General features: G+C 47.6%; 1 protein-coding gene across 4 annotated transcripts in view; it reads right to left on the reverse strand.

Moving 5' to 3' along the window:
- Positions 1 to 18,015, reverse strand: part of LOC142564697 (mRNA decay activator protein ZFP36L1-like) — a 462,788-nt gene that overhangs the window by 424,004 nt on the left and 20,769 nt on the right. For 2 of the 4 annotated variants that reach the window (XM_075675825.1, XM_075675823.1), the window contains exon 3: positions 13,881 to 13,962. The exons of the other annotated variants lie outside the window; for them this stretch is intronic. The gene's annotated coding sequence lies outside the window, so the exon portion shown is untranslated. The remainder of the gene's footprint in view (positions 1 to 13,880; positions 13,963 to 18,015) is intronic. 4 annotated transcript variants of the gene reach the window in all.

Genomic DNA, 18,015 nt, shown 5'->3' on the forward strand with positions numbered 1-18,015 from the left:
GCTCAGGGACATGGCATCTGGGCGCAAGGAATTTATTTATTTATTTATTTATTTATTTATTTATTTATTTATTTATTTGTCACAGTACGGTCAGCGCCAACAAGGCACTATGACCGCGGACAAGAAAAGGGGGCCCGTGGATGAAGAAGCACAAGTACCGCAGTTACACAAGCTAAGTGTGGGCAGCTGGGCTAGTTGGTTGCGAATAGCATTAGGAAACATCGTTCCAGCGCACAAATAAACACGGACGAGCTGAGGAGGTCAACAAAAACGCCGGACTTGAACTGAATTTCATTCACCGAAAACAGGACTTCATGTAAACCGGAAGGCGCTGCTGGGAAAACCCTCGTTCGGTTTTCGCCGCCTTTGATGGCCTCGCTCGAGGAGATGGAGCTGTCGGGTGCACCAGCAGCGCCTTCCTGTGCACACGAGGCCCCATTTTCGGATAATTAAATTTAGTTCAAGTCCGGCGTTCTGGTTCTCCTCCTCAGCTCGCCCACCTTTATTTGTGCGCTGGAACGACCTTTCAAATGCAGTTACACAAGAAGCTTCTCTGCAATGTATGTGCCTGATGTAAGCAACACGGACGCCTTAACTGCGTCAGGTTAACATGGCGCTTGAACGGCAAGCAGGAATGCACAAGGTGACTCCGTTAAGTATTGGTACGATTTGTCTTTGCGCTGGTGTACATGGGTGAGAAACTGCCTGTTCATTTCAAGAAGTTGCTCAGAAACTTTTATCGGGGCTGTGTCGCGAACGTAACGGGCAACCCTTGCTGGCCACCGCTCGGCTATGGCTCGGCAAAGGCGGAAGCCTTGTCGGTCGCAGTTATCTGTGCCCGATAAGGATATTTAAAAATCCGCGTGCCCTGCGTGACGCACCGCAGAAAACGCGACAATAGGTGGTTTCCTTCTTTTTTTTCTCGCTCTTTTTTTTTTTTTTTTTTTGAGATTACGTCTGCGTGTATCCAGCGCTGTAGGCATACCGCCTTTCGGCGCTGCAGTATGCACAGCTGCCTATGGGCAAACGCTGCGGTGAGAAAAACACGGACAAAAAAGAAACAAAGGCAGCAGAAAATTCTCATTGCAATGACTGGTTGCTGCAATTGCCGATGGTCGGCGCAGCGCGCGCAGACGGGGCTGCGAGTGCGCGCCAGTTTAGTCAGGGTTCGTGGCGCGTCACGTGATCTTGAGCTCGCTCGCTCTGTTGTGCGCCGAAGATGGAAGCGCATGTACGTTGGCCCGCGCCAATTAAATTGAGAATGCGGTATTGTGCACCTACGCGTTTTTTTTTTCCCCTGTTATCGTCAAGTACGATTTGTTGCGGTGCAATTATTCTCTCGCTTGACAAGTACTCAGTTTTAACATTATTATAAGGTACAGGCGAGAACACGACGACTCCAACCATTTAGCAGGACTTTTTCATATTCCTCGCTCTCCTTCCTCGGAGCTACTGCTTCTTCATCGCCTTATCCGGCTGATCATCTTGGATCGCTACAATTATGAATACGGTTATCTGTCATGTACAGGGGTGGTAAAAAGTACCCAAGCCACAGCGTGTTCGACAACGTTCACTCTCAAGCAAGTGGAGTAATTTTGGCACTCGGAAGCTGTGGGTGGCGAGAAGCAGTGTCCCTTACCCTCTTCACCAAACTCTTGGGGCCCTTATAATTCGATGCATGACATGCCACATGGGCACGAAGTCAACGTGTTCGCGCAAACTGTGGCCTGGAAACTTTTGAGCACCCCTGTAGGTGTGTGCACTCATGCATATAAGGAATCGTTTACCTCATTCAGCGGCCAGCGATAGTTTATCTTGGTGCACTATAGCAGATACATACTTTTTAAACCGTTTAGCTTTCTTCGAGATCAAACCGCCGTTTCTTGTTAGTGTCTAACCATATTCGTGGGCCGATTGCGAAGATAGTGCAATCTAATACAGCAGTAAATGGTACCGGTGGTAGTGTGCGGTACTGCACGGTGGTAAGGAGAGCGTTCTTCCCTCGTGCCAGTTAGCATAATTGAGACGCTGTGGTTGAGTCGCAGTAGACGTTGCACGGGTTTCTGAACTGGTGCTTGAGTAAGTGGCGCTCGAATTACCGCTTGGCACCCGCGTACGCGTAAGACACAGCGGAGCGGCACCCTTAACACGCGACGGCGCAACGCCAGTGTCGCAAACAATCGCCTCCCAGAGGATGACACAAACGGACTCTTCGAAAGCAACCGGTTCTTCGTGATTATTTCTGCTTACTAAACGACCGATTTTGATCCTACGATGTAGGTGTCTCATATGGTTTGGGCGAAACGCTTACAGGGGCTTTTACACGGGCAACGAGACAAACACGCTTCCCCAGAAAGAGAGCGAGAAAACTGAGCTGTCACCTCATACACATCTCCCGGAACGCCCTTGACGCCCCGGTTGCTACGGGAGTGATCACAACGGAGTGCCTGAGCAAATAAAAAAAGGGGGAAAGAAGACGAGTCCGCAGGAGTATAGAATGCCGATAGCACATCACCCGCACGCACGCGCACACACACACACACACACACACACACACACACACACACACACACACACACACACACACACACACACACACACACATATATATATATATATATATATATATATATATATATATATATATATATATATATATATATATATATATATATATATATATATATATATATACTGTGTGTTAGCGCATTTCTATGCATTCTAATTATTGAATATTATAATCTTTTATTGCACTCTCCCCCCTTACAGAATGCCTCTAGGGGTCTGTAAGGTATCTTTAAATAAACAAATGTGTTCCACGTAGCTGGAGAGAACGAAGGTAATGTAGTTTGCCGCCGCTTGGAGAAACTGAGAATATTTTTTTTGTATTTCGCCTAATCAGATATTGGTTATTAGTTAATAACACAATTAAATATTTGATTGCATCGCCCCGTCCTCGCTTAACAATTGTGTTTGTGCATTCAATACTTCCGACTGTCTTTTGGCGGCCTAGACGATTGTTTATAAGGCTACTAAGTATACGCTGAACTGTAGGAATGTGCTGAGTCGGGCTGGTCGCGTCGGCGCTTGCTTAGAACGTGACCGAGCAGCGCTACAGAAGAGCACGAGGCGAAGGCACGGCGCCGTGTCTTCGCTTCGTCCTGCATGAAGCGCTGTTCGATTGCTCTCGAAGTGCCGAACTGCACGTGGAAGAATATGAGCTTGCAGCGGTGTAAGCAAGAAACGCGAATACACGGAGAAAAGTGCGCAGTGAGCTTAAAGGCACTGTTGTTAGACAATGATAGTAGCATCAAAACGCTATTCTTACAATTTGGAATTATATAAAAACAAAGAAAAAAAAACAATGCGAGAGAAACGGGACTGAGACTGTTCCTCTCGTATGAGCAGCCATCGCGTCGCACCTGTTTCCACGGCGTGCATGTGCAGAGGGTGACAGCGCGAAGCTGCTGCAGCGATAGAAAGGTCGGCCGCAAGATATATCGAATACGCGGGAACAATGGCTGCGTCGCAGAGGGCGTAGTACATGTGCGTCGACGGTGGCTGGCATGCGCCTCTGCAACCACAGAACCGTGCAGTGCGGCAGAAGGCGCGTCCACGGTTCTTAAACGGCGATCGCCGTCAACAGGAACGCTGCACGGATTTAGCGGGAAACCAGAGTTCGCGAGTGTGCAGCACGACGCGAACCAACCGCGTTTACATGAATCCGGTAAGCGACTAGCGAGAGTGCAACTCGAACATCCGGGCTGGCCCGAAATGTCCGCTTGGGTTCGCACAGGCGCGCCAATCGAATTTCCACCGGACGAGGGCCTGACTGGGCCTGACAGGGTCATGTAGACCTTTCTTTCTTTTTTACTTTTTTGTGACATCGCAGAAGCCACGCAAGAGTCACGCATGTGTTCATGAAGCGACGCATATCAGAGGATCTGCAATTATATTTGGCACAATTTAATTAATTCACGTTCACCTGTTTCTGTTTAGTGTATATTAGGGGTGGGCGAATACTCCAAGTATCCAATACCGATCGAATACTACGCACCAACTACTCGCATTCGAAAAGGCGTAAGGTTTCCTGCAATAATTACTAGAAGGAACTTTCGCTGCAATTCTTTAGCCACTATGATAATGGTGGTTAGTACATGGATATCTCATGTCTTCGTGCTTGTGGCTTCGTTTATTTAAGGCTTATCTGGCTTCATTGGCATAAATTTCAAAGCAAGGCATATTGCCTTCTTCATTAAAGAAAATGGCTCGCTTTGAAATATGTGAACACGCAAATTCGCTGTGAATTACAGTGGTTTCGCTTGTCCATGCGTCCGTGGCGTAATGGTTTCGTTATCGGGCCTCTATAATGTTTACTTAATTATTTATAAGCAGGTATTTTATTGAAAATGACCAGTTCGCAAAGTCGCCGCGCTGTTTGCAGAGCGTTGGGCAAACGCACGTGCCGCGGCCATCGCTCGCACGCCGCGTCGCCGCAAGCGCCGGCACCGCAGTTCGCTCCACTGTGATCGCGTGAAACGCTACGCGAGAAGTAACTACTCGGTACTGTCGAATATTCGAAATATTTCGCGACAACCGAGTGTTAATTTCTGGTTATTGTTCTTGATCTGCAAAGGGAAGTATAAAAAATTATCACAAGTGAGACAACGACAAAAGCTTTCGAACCAATGCAGAAATGAAATGAGTAATGCAAGTTTTGTTTTCGGTTTCGCGGTGGAAGCCTGCATTGAAATAGTTGCAGCGCAGCCTTACTGTCTGAAAAGCGTACGTACAGGCTGCGGCGTTAGTTTCCGCAAGGCTGCTTCTATGGAGGCACTTCCACATAGCGCAGAAGACACAACAAGGTCAAGTCTGGCGGCCCATGAAATATTAAGAACTGGGATCCCATGAGTTGCGACAATAGCTTGACTCTCTTTTTCAACACAGCTGCCAGTGTATAACTGGAGATTGCGGTAATACATTTTGCCAAGGTCCTCGAGCATACCTTACTTGCACCACAAGTGTAAGGCGCTTGGTGCGAATGCAAGAAATATTTAGCTGACATTGCACACTCTCGCACGGCCACGTACAGCAACTCCTGACGCTCTGTAGGTTTTTAGTAGACTGCTGGACGAATTGTGTGCCACAAAGCTGCGAGGTCCGACTCCGAAGTCTCTGGTGAAGAGCTCTCCCTGCACGAGTCTCGTTCACCAGAGTTCCTCAACACTTTATATTGAATGACTCTGATCTCACTAAGGCGCAACTGCGAGAGCAGTCGTTTAGATGCAGGAAGGCTGAGGGGGAGATTCGCGCAAAAGGTGGTTGCCGTCAGTGGCACTACGAGAACCATGTCCCGAGACCTTCCCGATGTTGCTACTCCAGGAGATCGCACTGGGGACTTTGACGGCGACGTTAGCGGCAACTGGAGAAACACGCGCTTCACCGAGTGCAGTTTTAACATGAAAGAAAGGTCCAGCAACTACTGCAACACAACGTTTCGACGCAGTACATAGGTGCATGATTCCCATGACGAGTTGTTCCTGTGTGCGTGGTGAAGATGACCCAAGGCTGGAATTCTCTGCTCCATAACCCAGACAATTAAACGCTGCCCACACTGTTGATACGACATTGTATCATTGTAGATATGATGTTCAGCCCTGTAGTAGATGTTAATAAGAGCACAAGCAAGTTATGTCAGCGCTCTGAGTCAGGAGTATTTCCCTTGCTTTTGAACCCAGGTATTTATTTATTTATTTATTTATTTATTTATTTATTTATTTATTTATTTATTACATACCTGCATCGCCCATGTGGGCATTGTGGCAGGAGGGTTACATTGTAAAGAGAGAAATAAGTGAGCACATACATAAACCGCGATAAAGCGCACCATTGTTTTCAATATTAACAACGTCAGGCGAAACAGCATTCCGTTCTTTTATAGATGGACCAAAAAAAAGAATGCCGAAGGACGTCATCCCTGAAAGGCAACTCGCGAACTTTCAGTGCATGGTCGCGTCTCATCGACACGCAAGTAGGCGACTGAGTATAGCTTTCTCTCTCAATCCCTGTTTTTGAATAAGAAGCGGCGTCAAAAAAAACTCAGCCTAAGATTTTTTTCGGCGGTCTTTCTATGCTTGCCACGATAATTTAATTTTACTCTCTGTCATATTTAATTTTCTACTATAATTATTATGAACAAACCCAGCTCACCCATTCTGCACTCTTTCAAGCTGTTCCATTAGATCAGCCGTGTACAGATCCCAGCAGATACAACCGTAATCAAGTAAACTACGAACATAACTGAAATAGAATTGTTCCTTTAATTTATCAGGTAACTAACTGACTGAAATTTCGGCGCAGGAATCCCACTGAACCTATTGCCTTATTCTCAATGTGCGTAAATTTAAGTGCCTGTTCCACATAAGTCAGACGTCATTAGAATTCCTAAATATTTGTAGTCGTCATCCCTCTTTAATGCCACATTACTCAAGGTATAAATACATGACTCAAGTGCACGCTTCCTTGGAAAGTTGACGTGAACACAATTTTGAACATTTACTGACATGTCCCACGTGTCGCACCATGTTCCTATTATGTCTAAATACGTCTCTCATGCTGCAACGTCACTTGCATTATACCTGACTCTATAAACGACACACTCATCCGCAAACACTCTAAATGAAGATGTGACGTCAGTTGCAATGTAATTAATCGAGAGTAAAAATAAAAGGGGGCCCGAAACTGATCCCTGAGGAACACCTGAGGTTACTCGAACATACACAGAAGAAAATTGTGTCCACTCTATTGTGGACATAATTTGTTCGGATCAGGCAAGGTGTCAGTGACGATCTCCAACTCTACGGGGCACGATAAGCTCAGAACGGGGCGGCCACCACCGCCTTCCTTCACCCACGTGGCAGCAACAACCGCCGCGTCGCGGAATCCGAGCCGCCGGGGAACGGCTTCACTTCCTCGTTCGTCTGGTCGACGCTCGCTGATCCACGTTCGGGCGAACAGACGCTGGGCGGCCGTAAAATGCGCTAGCTTATGCGCCAGCGTGAAAGCCGCTCGATTCGCATTTCCCTTCACTTTACATTTCTTTGTGTCTGCGCTGGGGACGAGACACCGAGGTAGACGGAGACAGGACGTGCGCAGACCTGTCTTCGTCTACCTCGGTGTCTCGTTCCTAGCGCAGTTTAAGTTCACAAAGAAATGTCTTACGCCCAACTAGCCTCTCGATACGCTCTCCAATTTACATGATTCGTCTTTTTTTTCTACCTTGGCTCATACAATGCGCATCGCATTAACGGCGTTGTATAGGTGCTCAGCTTGTTTTCAGGCAATTAAACGTTCTATTAATGTGTTAAACAATCCCCTGTGCTCAAACTGTTTGTGCGATCGCTTTGACAAAGGCTGCGAGAAGAACGATGAATAACAATTTTGTGTGGGAAAAATACCGATGTTGTATACGGAGCAAGAGAGGGAAAGAAGAAACATAAACAAGAAACATGCACCGCGGAGCGGTTAACAGGATTAACTGCCTCTTACGCTACTCTGCAGTGGAAGCGGGGCAGAAAACATAAGCAGATAAAAGAGGAGGCACGAAGAGAATCTTTCCTCGCAAGCACAAGGCAACTGACGATGGGTGCACACCTTCTGATTCACTCCCGATGCTCTTGAAATAAAAGAAAATCACCCCAGCGCTGTGAGAGCAACTTACGTCGGCTGTCTCCGAGAAGAAGTGTGTTCTCCGTAAGCGAACGGCTGTCGAGCGTGGTGCATGCCGAGGGCTTTTCTTTGTGCACCGAAACAGGGAAAGTCATCGCGCGCATGCAATTGTCTCTGTGCAGCCAAAAACATTCAGCACATCAGACCACTCCGATGGGGAAGGCATTAGTGAATACTATACTGTAGGCCATAGACGACACGTGAAAGTTACGCGTGCATGGTAAGCCGTCCGGAAGGCGGAGCTTTAAATGGGGGTTCAGGGAGTAAAAGGCGCTGGCTTGTAAAGTAAGCTGAATTCTATTGAGCCAATGCAAACAGACACGCGGAGCTTTCCCGCTCAATCCGTTCTTGACATCGCAAAATAACCTAACGCACAATTAACAGGCGTCGACAAATTATTAGCGCTTCTACTGGTTGTAAATGTATAAGAGCATCAAAACCAGCTAGAGCGCCGATGCTTCTCCACATAACAGAGGGAAAACAAACTGATGGCGTAACATTGCAGTGCCCGTAAGCCTCCGTATTCAGCCAACGAGGGGCCGAATGTGCGTTAGTCACAGTCATACGAGGTGACATAAGTCAGAGAAAGCACATCGATAGTTTATTGTTATGCTTAATTGAAATGCAGAAATAAAAGGCAAAGGGTAATTTCGGACGTTAAAGGACATGGATCTTGAAACAGCTGCCCCGCCCTCTAATGTGCCTAGGGAGAATGGCTCGATTGATCACGGACATCAGCTGCTCACGCCTGACGCACAAAAAGCGCCACTATCAGGGTGACGCTACGAGCGAGCGCCACCGAGGAAAGCGAAGGCCTGGAAAGGGGACGATTCCCTGAGTAGGAGCTGCAATCTTGACTTGCTACAGACTGCTCGTTCCATAAGCAACGATCGACTGCGCTAACGCTCGTAGCATTTAGTACTGAGTGGGGAGATGTTATAACGGACAGGGATGTGAAATGCGTTGGCTCGACGAAGCGATGCGTTCGACGACGACACGTTACGGTATACGTTGTGACGCTGTCGTCATGCGACCCGCGCCGGAATTCCACCGTTTGAAAGGCATCCATATTTTTGCTGGGGAACAAGCCTGCTTCCTGTGAGAACACATATCTGCACTTACATGCAGGCACCTCATCGACGCGCCAGCCAGGCCGAGCGAAAATTCCACGGACGGGCGACGCACACCGCGAGGCCCTCGTTCGCTTATGCGTTGGCCACCGTCGGGCTGAGTCGCGGTTGCGCAGAGTCGCTTGTCCGCCCTTGGCGAGCTGTGCGCTCATCCACTGCCGTGGTTCGTTGCCGCGGCAGAGCTGAACACGCGAAGCTCGGATCGGTTTCGTACATTCGAGTCATTTGTAACACATCTGGTCCTCCTTTTACGCCTATATAGTGAATCCCATCTTTACCAGTCAGTGACATCAAGAGACACTATACCACGTGTCCCACGTAACTTGCGCCAAAATTTGAAAATATACGAGTGCCACGTAGCTGGACAGAACCAAGGTAATGTTGGCTGCCGCTTAGAGCAAGTCAGACTATTTGTTGTATACGGTGTAGTTACACAATTGAACTGAAGCATAACTGCGAGTCGGTCTAGTTGGAACATATTCATCTTAAAACTTTTTGTGCGCAGACAAACAAGGACGAAGACGAATAGGACGAAGAAAGACGAAGCGCTCGTCCTTGTGTTGCTCCTATTCTTGTTTGTTTGCGCACAGAAAGCTTTAAGTTACACAATTGGTCGTCATTATTTAATCAACTTCGTTGGATATTATATTCAGAGCAACAAGTGCAATGAGAAAATTGTAGACCATCCTAATCGCATGGCACTCGTTTAGTGTTTTGGGGACATAAAAAACATTTATGTAGCACCTATTGAGCAACGGAAAGCTGAATCGAGAATTTTTCAGGATGGTCTGCAATTTTCTCATTGAAACTTTTGCTCTGAATAATATTTGAGCAAGTGAATATGTATTAATAACCAATTATTTAATTAGGCGAAATACGAAAAATAGTCTTACTTGCTTCAAGCAATGACAAACAACCATTACCTTGACTGTTTATTTTTGCGTTTTGGCACAAAGAGAGAGAGAGAGCGAATAATGCAGAGAAAGGCAGGGAGGTTAAACAGAGGTAGTTCCGGTTGGCTACCCTGCGCAGGGGGAAGGGTTAAGGGGGCTAAAAAGAGAAACAGAGTGGATGGGAGAGTTAGAAAGAAAGGGAGACAAGCATGAACAAAGCGCGTACACTAGAGAGCGGTAGGGGGCGCATTCTTAGAGTCTGTCGTGAAGCCCCGTAGACCACAGGAACTTTAATAACGCGAGTAAGGCCTTCAACGCAGATGTTCTTTCGGAGCATTCACCTAAAGCTCTTAGTTCTGATAGTGGACGACTTCCCCACACAATTTTTGGCACAAATTACGTAGGACACCTCTGGGCAAGGATGCTTCAACCGCTAGCGCCTTGATTTATTGATTTATTTACTTTATTTATGATGATTTATTTACTTTATTTATTTGTAAATTAATAAATAAATAAATAAATAGCCCTCTCAGTGATTCTGCTGGTGCAGATTTCTCCTCCTTCAGGTACATGCTCAAAGCAAGCGCCCGTCTCACACATTTTCACCATAGGAAACCTTCCAACAGGAGGTTCTGAGACCGACGAGCTAAACATTTTCGAAAACAACATTTTTTCGTAAAACTCGACGCAACGTTCGTAAAATCGTGAAACGATCCCAAATTCATGCAAGAAAATGAGTTGGCAGATATGCATATGATTAAACCAAATGTTGAATCCCACTGAAAATGTGAGAAAAAGTGGAATAAATTCAAATGCGTGGCCAAACCTAAAGACAAGGAGGTCAATTCGTTGCATTGTGGGGAAATTAGATATTAGTTTCGGTATTTGCTTGCCTTAGTCCTTTTAGAGACTATGCAAAAGCGACGCGAGAGAACTATATACTGGGTGTGTCGAATGCGAACCTTGTAAGAACAGAGTATATATCTTGGAGAACACGCTGTTCGCAGGGCAAGTGAGGGAGCCGCAAAATGACATCAAATTCAAGTCGTCCTAACTTCAGCACTACTCGTGAGTGCCAGTAATCCACAACGCTTGCCGTAAAAGAACTACTCATTTTATCGCATTGGCATTTTGCACAAACAGAGTATACGGTCGAATAAATATGCTTATAACGTGTCAAAATCCTGCAGCAATTTCTGAAATCACTGTCAATCAACAAGTTGCCACAGAAGTCATGAGAACGCCCTTTGGAGTAGGAAAATAATTTTGAAAGTGTTGTTCTAGCAGAACATATACGTAGAGGCTTAGATATGAAACTGCACACGCGTATATAGTCCGAGCCCTCAGTGCAGAGAAAGGTTTTTTTTTTAGAGTCGCCTTGTATGTGCTCAGAGTAGACATAGCCTTGGAATCGATTTTACTAAGCCACAGAGCTGTGTTTAGCAACTCACTGTTCGGCTTGTTGCACATTCAGTTGAACGTTTATCAAGTAACGTGGTGGACACAAATTATGAGTGCAGATAAAAATTAAGTGCTGCTTTAGGCTAAAGAAAACCCCAATAGTGACACATGGAATATTATTCATCAAGCATATGCTGACGAAGCATTACCGAGAAGCCGTGTCTTCGAATGGCACCAAAGGTTTCTGGGGGGCAGAGATTTGATGCAAGGCGATCCCCGAGTGGGCCGCCCGTCAACCTCACGTAACGCTGCAAATGTGGAACGTGTGAGGCTGCGTGACAATCGCCGCGCTACTGTGTGCGTCGTATAAACAGGCGTGAAATTGAAGAGGGATATGCGAAACCGGACCGTGAAACTCGAACGCAAAAATCGCCCTGCACACACTGACAGAAAAGAAAGCAGAGAAATAATTGCTGCTGCACTCTTCAAAAACGCCAGGAGTGAGCTCACATTTCTTAAAATGGTATCGGTTTGAGCTATACCCGGTGTGTTCTGATTAGCGAGCGCGCCAATTAAAGGACGAGTACACAACATGACAAACGACGACAACCGCTTCTGTTAAGCATGGGCGCTGGAGATAAAAGCTGGGACCCTCAAGTATGAACCTCAACCAAAACGACAAAGCCGCGAATGCGAAGTCCCCCCCCCCCCCACCCCCCGCATGGTTCAATTCTCTCTACAAAAAGTGAAGCGGCTACCATAGTAAACAAAGATAAAGCTGTTAGCAGTTCTTGATGCCGGAGGCTTGGTGCACCATAGAGTACCTGTCTGAAGGACGAACAATAAACCGAAAGTCGCCAAAGTGTTTGCGCCAAGAAATTTGGCAGCCCCGTCCTGATTTGTCATCCAGACAGTGTTAGTGTTGCACGAGACCCCACACTGCTGCATCGGTTGAAGAATATCTGGCCACGCAGAATATTCGTCCAGCCGGTCGTCATGCGATTTCTTTCCCTTTGTGAAATTGTCGTTGAGAGGGAAGCGTCATGGAGATGTATGGCAGCAGTCTCAACTGCTGTGACTAATGTGCTGGAGAGCATCCCGGATGAAGATTGCTTGCTTTCGCCAACTCCAGAAACGCTGGCAACAGTGCGTAAGTAGCCGAGGTCACTACTTTGAAAAGACCTAGAGTCATCATTTCGTAACTTGAACATGTGACCTTTTTTTATCTTGTTCTCTTTCTCGGTCACCTAGACATCGCCACTGGCCCTGCATGGTTAATGGCACGTTATAACGGTCGTGGCAAATCTGTAAAAACCATTAAGACACATACGCAGGTTCATTGAAGTGTTTTTTTTTATTTTAACACTTTAATCGACGAGGATGGCTACATGGACTTCTATATATGGTGCCTTATATATATCCACTGAGCGATAATAACGTTTTCTCTCTCTCTCTCTCTCTCTCTCTCTCTATATATATATATATATATATATATATATATATATATATATATATATATATATATATATATATATATATATATATATATATATATATATATATATATTAAGTGCAGACAGAATGAGAGGGACACAGAAAAGCAAATTAGACGAACACACAGCTCTAACTTTCAACAGACCTATTTCTTTCCAGAGTTCTCCCAGCCGTACTTCTATTTCTCAAAGTGTATAAGATACGTTTACATTGGTCGGCAAATATGAAAAAAAAGAAAACTGGGAAAGCCACAGGCAAACACTTCATCACACTGATTAAATTATTTAAAAGGGTGTCCGTTCAACGCGCAGAGATAATCAAGCTGTTTTATTGATAAAGAAATTGATGGCTTACTAGCGCATGCGCTTGAATTTTGGTGCCATAACGCTGCACCGTCATCGGATTTTTCGACCCATGAGCCATCTAAGGCTCATAAGCCTCACAAGAATTACCGCCTTCGCGAATCGCGTTCACCGCAAGCGTTTCACAGTAAAGATTACGGCTGCAGGAGCTGCATTTGCCACTAAGCGGCCACTGTAGCATACGAAGCAGGGAGCGAATAAGTAACTACACTTTCACACGTAAAAGAAGAACCTGCCTAGCAACTGATTTAATTGTTTTCTGATAGCGCTATGGAAAGGCCATGCATAGTTAGGACTCCGGAAGAGCAGCGTGAACACGATGAGCGGCGACGGGAACACCAACGTCAATATGCGCAATGGCGCAATGCTCAGGCTAGCTTGGACACAGCTGTTCCTACCCGAAGCAAGCCACGCACAGTTAGGACGCCGGAAGAGCAGCGCGAATACGATGAGCGACGTAAGGAACAGCAACGACAATATGCACAACGGCGTCGTGCTCAGGTTCGGCAGGACCAAGTTCAAGGCTACGTCACATTGCTCCATCAGATCAGGTGATACCACAGCTTCGCTGGCGAACCACCTTCACAGCATGGATTGGAGCCTTTTTTTTTTTTTATGAGCTCAGTTCTGGAATTTGTTCGCAATGGTTGTATTAACAGCGCTCATGCTAGACGTTAAGACTTGGGTTTGTTGTTTCGTGCCGTAAAACACACAAGCCTTGTCCTACTACGGCGTTGTATAATAAGAGATATCGTTCGTATAAAATACTTCTTATTCAAAAAAAAAAAAAGCCTTCATTTTTACGTTCAGGCCTCAAGCCTGAGACGAGGGGCGTTATTTGTACTGTCGCTTTGCCTGGTCGCCATACTCACGTGCGTGCTAGTGAACGGGAAACAAGACGCTGACGAATGCCCATGTCGAAACTCCTCCTGGACCACTAACGAATGGCGTCTTCTGTCAGAAAACAGATACGAAACAATGTCTGTATTTAATAGTATTTGAGGCGGGACAAGGCTGCTTACGTGCGATTCAGTTATTCTATTGGACAAAGTTGTATGGGAGTCGGTTCTAGAGATGTCAGTCACGCAGCCGTGTGCTACACCAAAACGCATCGCCACCTCTTCAGCGTGATCCAGAACCTTAGTGCGGGAGTTATTTTAAGCAAGACAATGTTGCAACGCGCACATTTACACGAAGTGAGCAGTTGTGACGTATTCGGCAAGCAGCAATGTCGCTCGTGCACGTCGCTTGCTCACTAGCGAGCACGTTCGAGCTACGCATCCAGAGCCGTCTGGCAAGCCGTTGCCTTGGTTCGCCCTTTGATCGATAGCCCCTACGCACACAAGTTTGGGGTTCGTACACATTGCCGTGCATTGACGCAACTTGTTTTAGTTCTGCTGAGAATGGCCGAAGTCGATGCAGCAAGCAAAACATCAAGTGGTGAAGCTAGACTTGGGGAGAGACTTGGGAGTTTCGTGAGGTATCTATCGCAGTGTACTGCGAAAGTTAAGGTGATCCAAATGCATGGCCGCGCCTAAAGCCTTCGCATGAACCGCGTTTCTTGTGCGTTTGGTGGGCAACGTTCGCGCGGAGGGCCGCTGAGCGTCGCCTAACTCTCCCCCGCCAGGGGGCTCCCCCGGCGCGTTTCTTTCTGGGTCCCGTGGCGGCGGCGGTAGGTTCAAGCAGGTCAGCGGCGCTTTTTCCTCGTGGCCGGTTTTTCCTTTCGACGGCGAGACCCGGTCAGGCGGCCGCCGCAGGGCCGCTTCGCGCGCCGCATTCGCCGGCTCGTCTGGGAGGGGCCTTCTCCTCACGTCGCGTGCATTCTGGCTACGCCGATGAACATCGCATCATTCGAGTCTGGCCAAGCATGTTGTGCCGCGGGAGTGCTTGTCCTCCTCATTCGGTCGTCCTGTTTTACACATGTCGCCAACCAAAGCCGGCATGTTATAAGCTTCAAGTGTAAAGTTACCGATCTTGTTTTAGAGCGCAGCTCTTAGGCGCCCGTTCCTACGGCTAGCGTCGGCGTCGTCCCTCGGGGTCCTCGTAGCCGAGCGAACGAGGACAGCAAAAGGATGAAAGAGCTAACGCGGAGCGCAGATGAAAGAGGACGATAGCGAAGAGCGCGCGAGGAGGAAAGTAGAGGAAGGTGTGGCGAAAGCGTCAGAAGAAAAGCGAAGTGCCGAGCACGACGGGCTTTGCGGCGGCGCTGGCTACGAGATGGCGCCAGAGTAGCACACGTCGTCTGCCTAGAACAAAGCACTGCATGAGCGGAAATCTGTCTGCGGCGACTGCTGTGAATCGCGCCCACGCGTCACGATTAGCGAGGCAGTCGCGCCACATTTCGCTTCGTTCGAGACGTGCCGCACGAGACAAATTATCCCCGCTAGCGAATATATCGCGAAATGAAAACGCGTATACCAATGCGCTCAAATTTTGCATTGGGGAGTATCGTAATCGTTGATTTTTTTGGATCGCATCTAGTCGGGGCTGCTCTCCCCGCCTTGAATATTGCAAGCTACAGCGTTACATCCCTTCAGCATTCCGAAAGCTGCGTCTGCACGGAACAGACACCGTCAGACCATGAAGATATATATTTATTAAAGATTGGAAAGGAAAAAAAAACGCTGTGTCAGGGTGCGAGGCGATCGTTGTTCGTAAATATCAGCGCAGAGTTCGTTTTCACTTTGGCAAACACTGAGCGCCTCGAAGTCGCAGCGAGGCCGCAGCCTCGTCGGAGGCCCGGCGCGAGCACACACCGCTCACACTTGCACGGCGAACTCTGGACGGGCGCAATCTAATCGCCGCCGGTCTCCACTCGGGAAGCGGCCGGGACGATTCCGTTCGCCAGCGATAAAGCTTCTCTAATCGGGGCCACGACGAGCGCTGAGCGAGGCTTTGGAATAAGGATTGCTCCTGGGTTTGCAACATCAGTAACAGTGGGGCTGCTGAGAAAGAACCGAGCGGGCCACCCGACGAAACGACACTCCGCGTCAAATTAATACGATATATGTACGTAAAGAATGGATGCACGGCATTCGGTGTTCGGCAAACGATCGCCGATACGAAAAAGGCGAATCTATGCGACTGTGAGCCACGGAGATAATCGCTTTGTTGAGAATATGTCATTTCGACCTCGCAGCGCTGAAGTGATTGACATTTAATACCCCCTTTGTAATAATAATCTCGAGCCTGGCGGAGATAACGGCAGAACAAGTTCTGTCGTGCAGATTATTGTACCGCATTGCAACGTGCCCTTAGTGTGTAGCCGCCTAAAACGAGGGGCCCACATCCAAGTGCGACGAGTACGCTTCTCCCTCGATCGCGCACACCATGCGTGTCGACGTCATCAAGCTGCCATACCTCTTACGTGTTTCCTTTTTTTAAGCAATACTACTACCACTACTACTACCACTACTACTACTACTACTACTACTGCTAAACATAATAAATAAATAAATAAATAAATAAATCAGTCAATCATTTATTTACCGTACCCAGGAACGACCACGTCTGAGTGCTGGTGCATGCTACAAATAATAATAACCACAGTAAGTTGTGGAGAAACCATCGACAATGATCGTAAACAAAAGTGAATAGCCTGAACTAACGAACAAAGAAACGAACGTTTTCTTTGCCGAGTCCGACGATCGACCAGCGACGAACCAGGAAAACGGCCGAAAGCGGTAGAGAAACCTATTCGTTTTCATATATAGGATGCCAGGCGGTGTGCGACTTCCATCACCTTCCTACGCGAAGCCACGCCGTTTCGCTTTCTGCCTCGATGCAAGTCTGGTACGTTGGCTCCGCGACGCTGCAGTCGAGTCATTCAGAAAGTTGTAACCCCAAGCAACGAACTCGGTATGGCGTCGTAGTGAGCGGCTCCGCCGCCTGTGGTTCTCTTAACGCAGGCCGAATGAACGCTACAGGGCGTTTTTTCGAACCCGCCAACTCCGGACGCAGTGGAAGAAGTGTTTCCCCCTTTCCAGTTTCCATTCTTGACGTGAGTGTAGCAGCGTGCGATGCACCCCGTGCTTTCCCCGCATGCTGGGCGTGTATATCAGCGGGGCCGTAAAGAGATGCTCGTGACGACTTCGATACCGCATCTGCTGCACACAAAGGCGTCGTCGGCGACCTTGGAGAGTGCCGGACGCGACAGCGCGTGGAAGCACGCTCGGGCTGGCAACCTCCCGCACTGACGGGACTGGTGGCAGCTCATGCGACAGCTGCAAGCACGACGAGCTGAGCTGCCATGCTGCCTGCACATGCTTGGCTGAAAAGACTTTGTTCCGTTCACTCTGAAATCTTCCGTCGTTACGGTTTCACACGATGTGTTATGGCCACGACACGGCAAGTGGTGCCACATTTATGCGTCCTCGACAACGCGTGTCGTCGCGTTAGATATCTTCTTACCGGACGACGGGAGCCGAAATTAATATGTGCGAAATGTCGCAAAGGTTGTCACATTTAATTATTCGCGCTGCTGCTGAGCGCTGCACAACTTCAGTGGCGCGGTTAACTGATAACTCGAAAAGCGCCACTCATAACAACATCGCAACTTGCTATGAAGGTCGCCGAGAAGCACTTGCATTTTACTTTCATAATGACCAGCATATGTATTCCTCGTTAACTCTAACAAGCAGCATATGTATTTCTCGTTAACGTTATGCCTAGCAAAGATTGCTAGGCATAACGTTAGGAAACAGAAACAGAGCGGTTTGGATCAGAGAGCAAACGGGTACAGACGCTCTTCTGATTGACACCAAGAGAAAAAAAAATGGAGCTGGGCAGGTCATGTAATGCATCGGTTAGATAACCTTTCGACCATTAGGGTTACAGAATGGGTTCCAAGAGAAGAGAAACGCAGTCGAGGACGGCAGAAGACTAGGTGGAGCGATGAAATTAGGAAATTTGCGGGCGCTATAGTTGGAATCGGTTGGCGCAGGACAGGGGTAATAGGAGATCGCAGGGAGAGGCCTTCGTCCTGCAGTGGATATAAAAATGTCTGAT

The sequence above is a fragment of the Dermacentor variabilis genome, chromosome 11, assembly GCF_050947875.1.
Source record: "Dermacentor variabilis isolate Ectoservices chromosome 11, ASM5094787v1, whole genome shotgun sequence".
Taxonomy (NCBI): Eukaryota; Metazoa; Arthropoda; class Arachnida; order Ixodida; family Ixodidae; genus Dermacentor; species Dermacentor variabilis.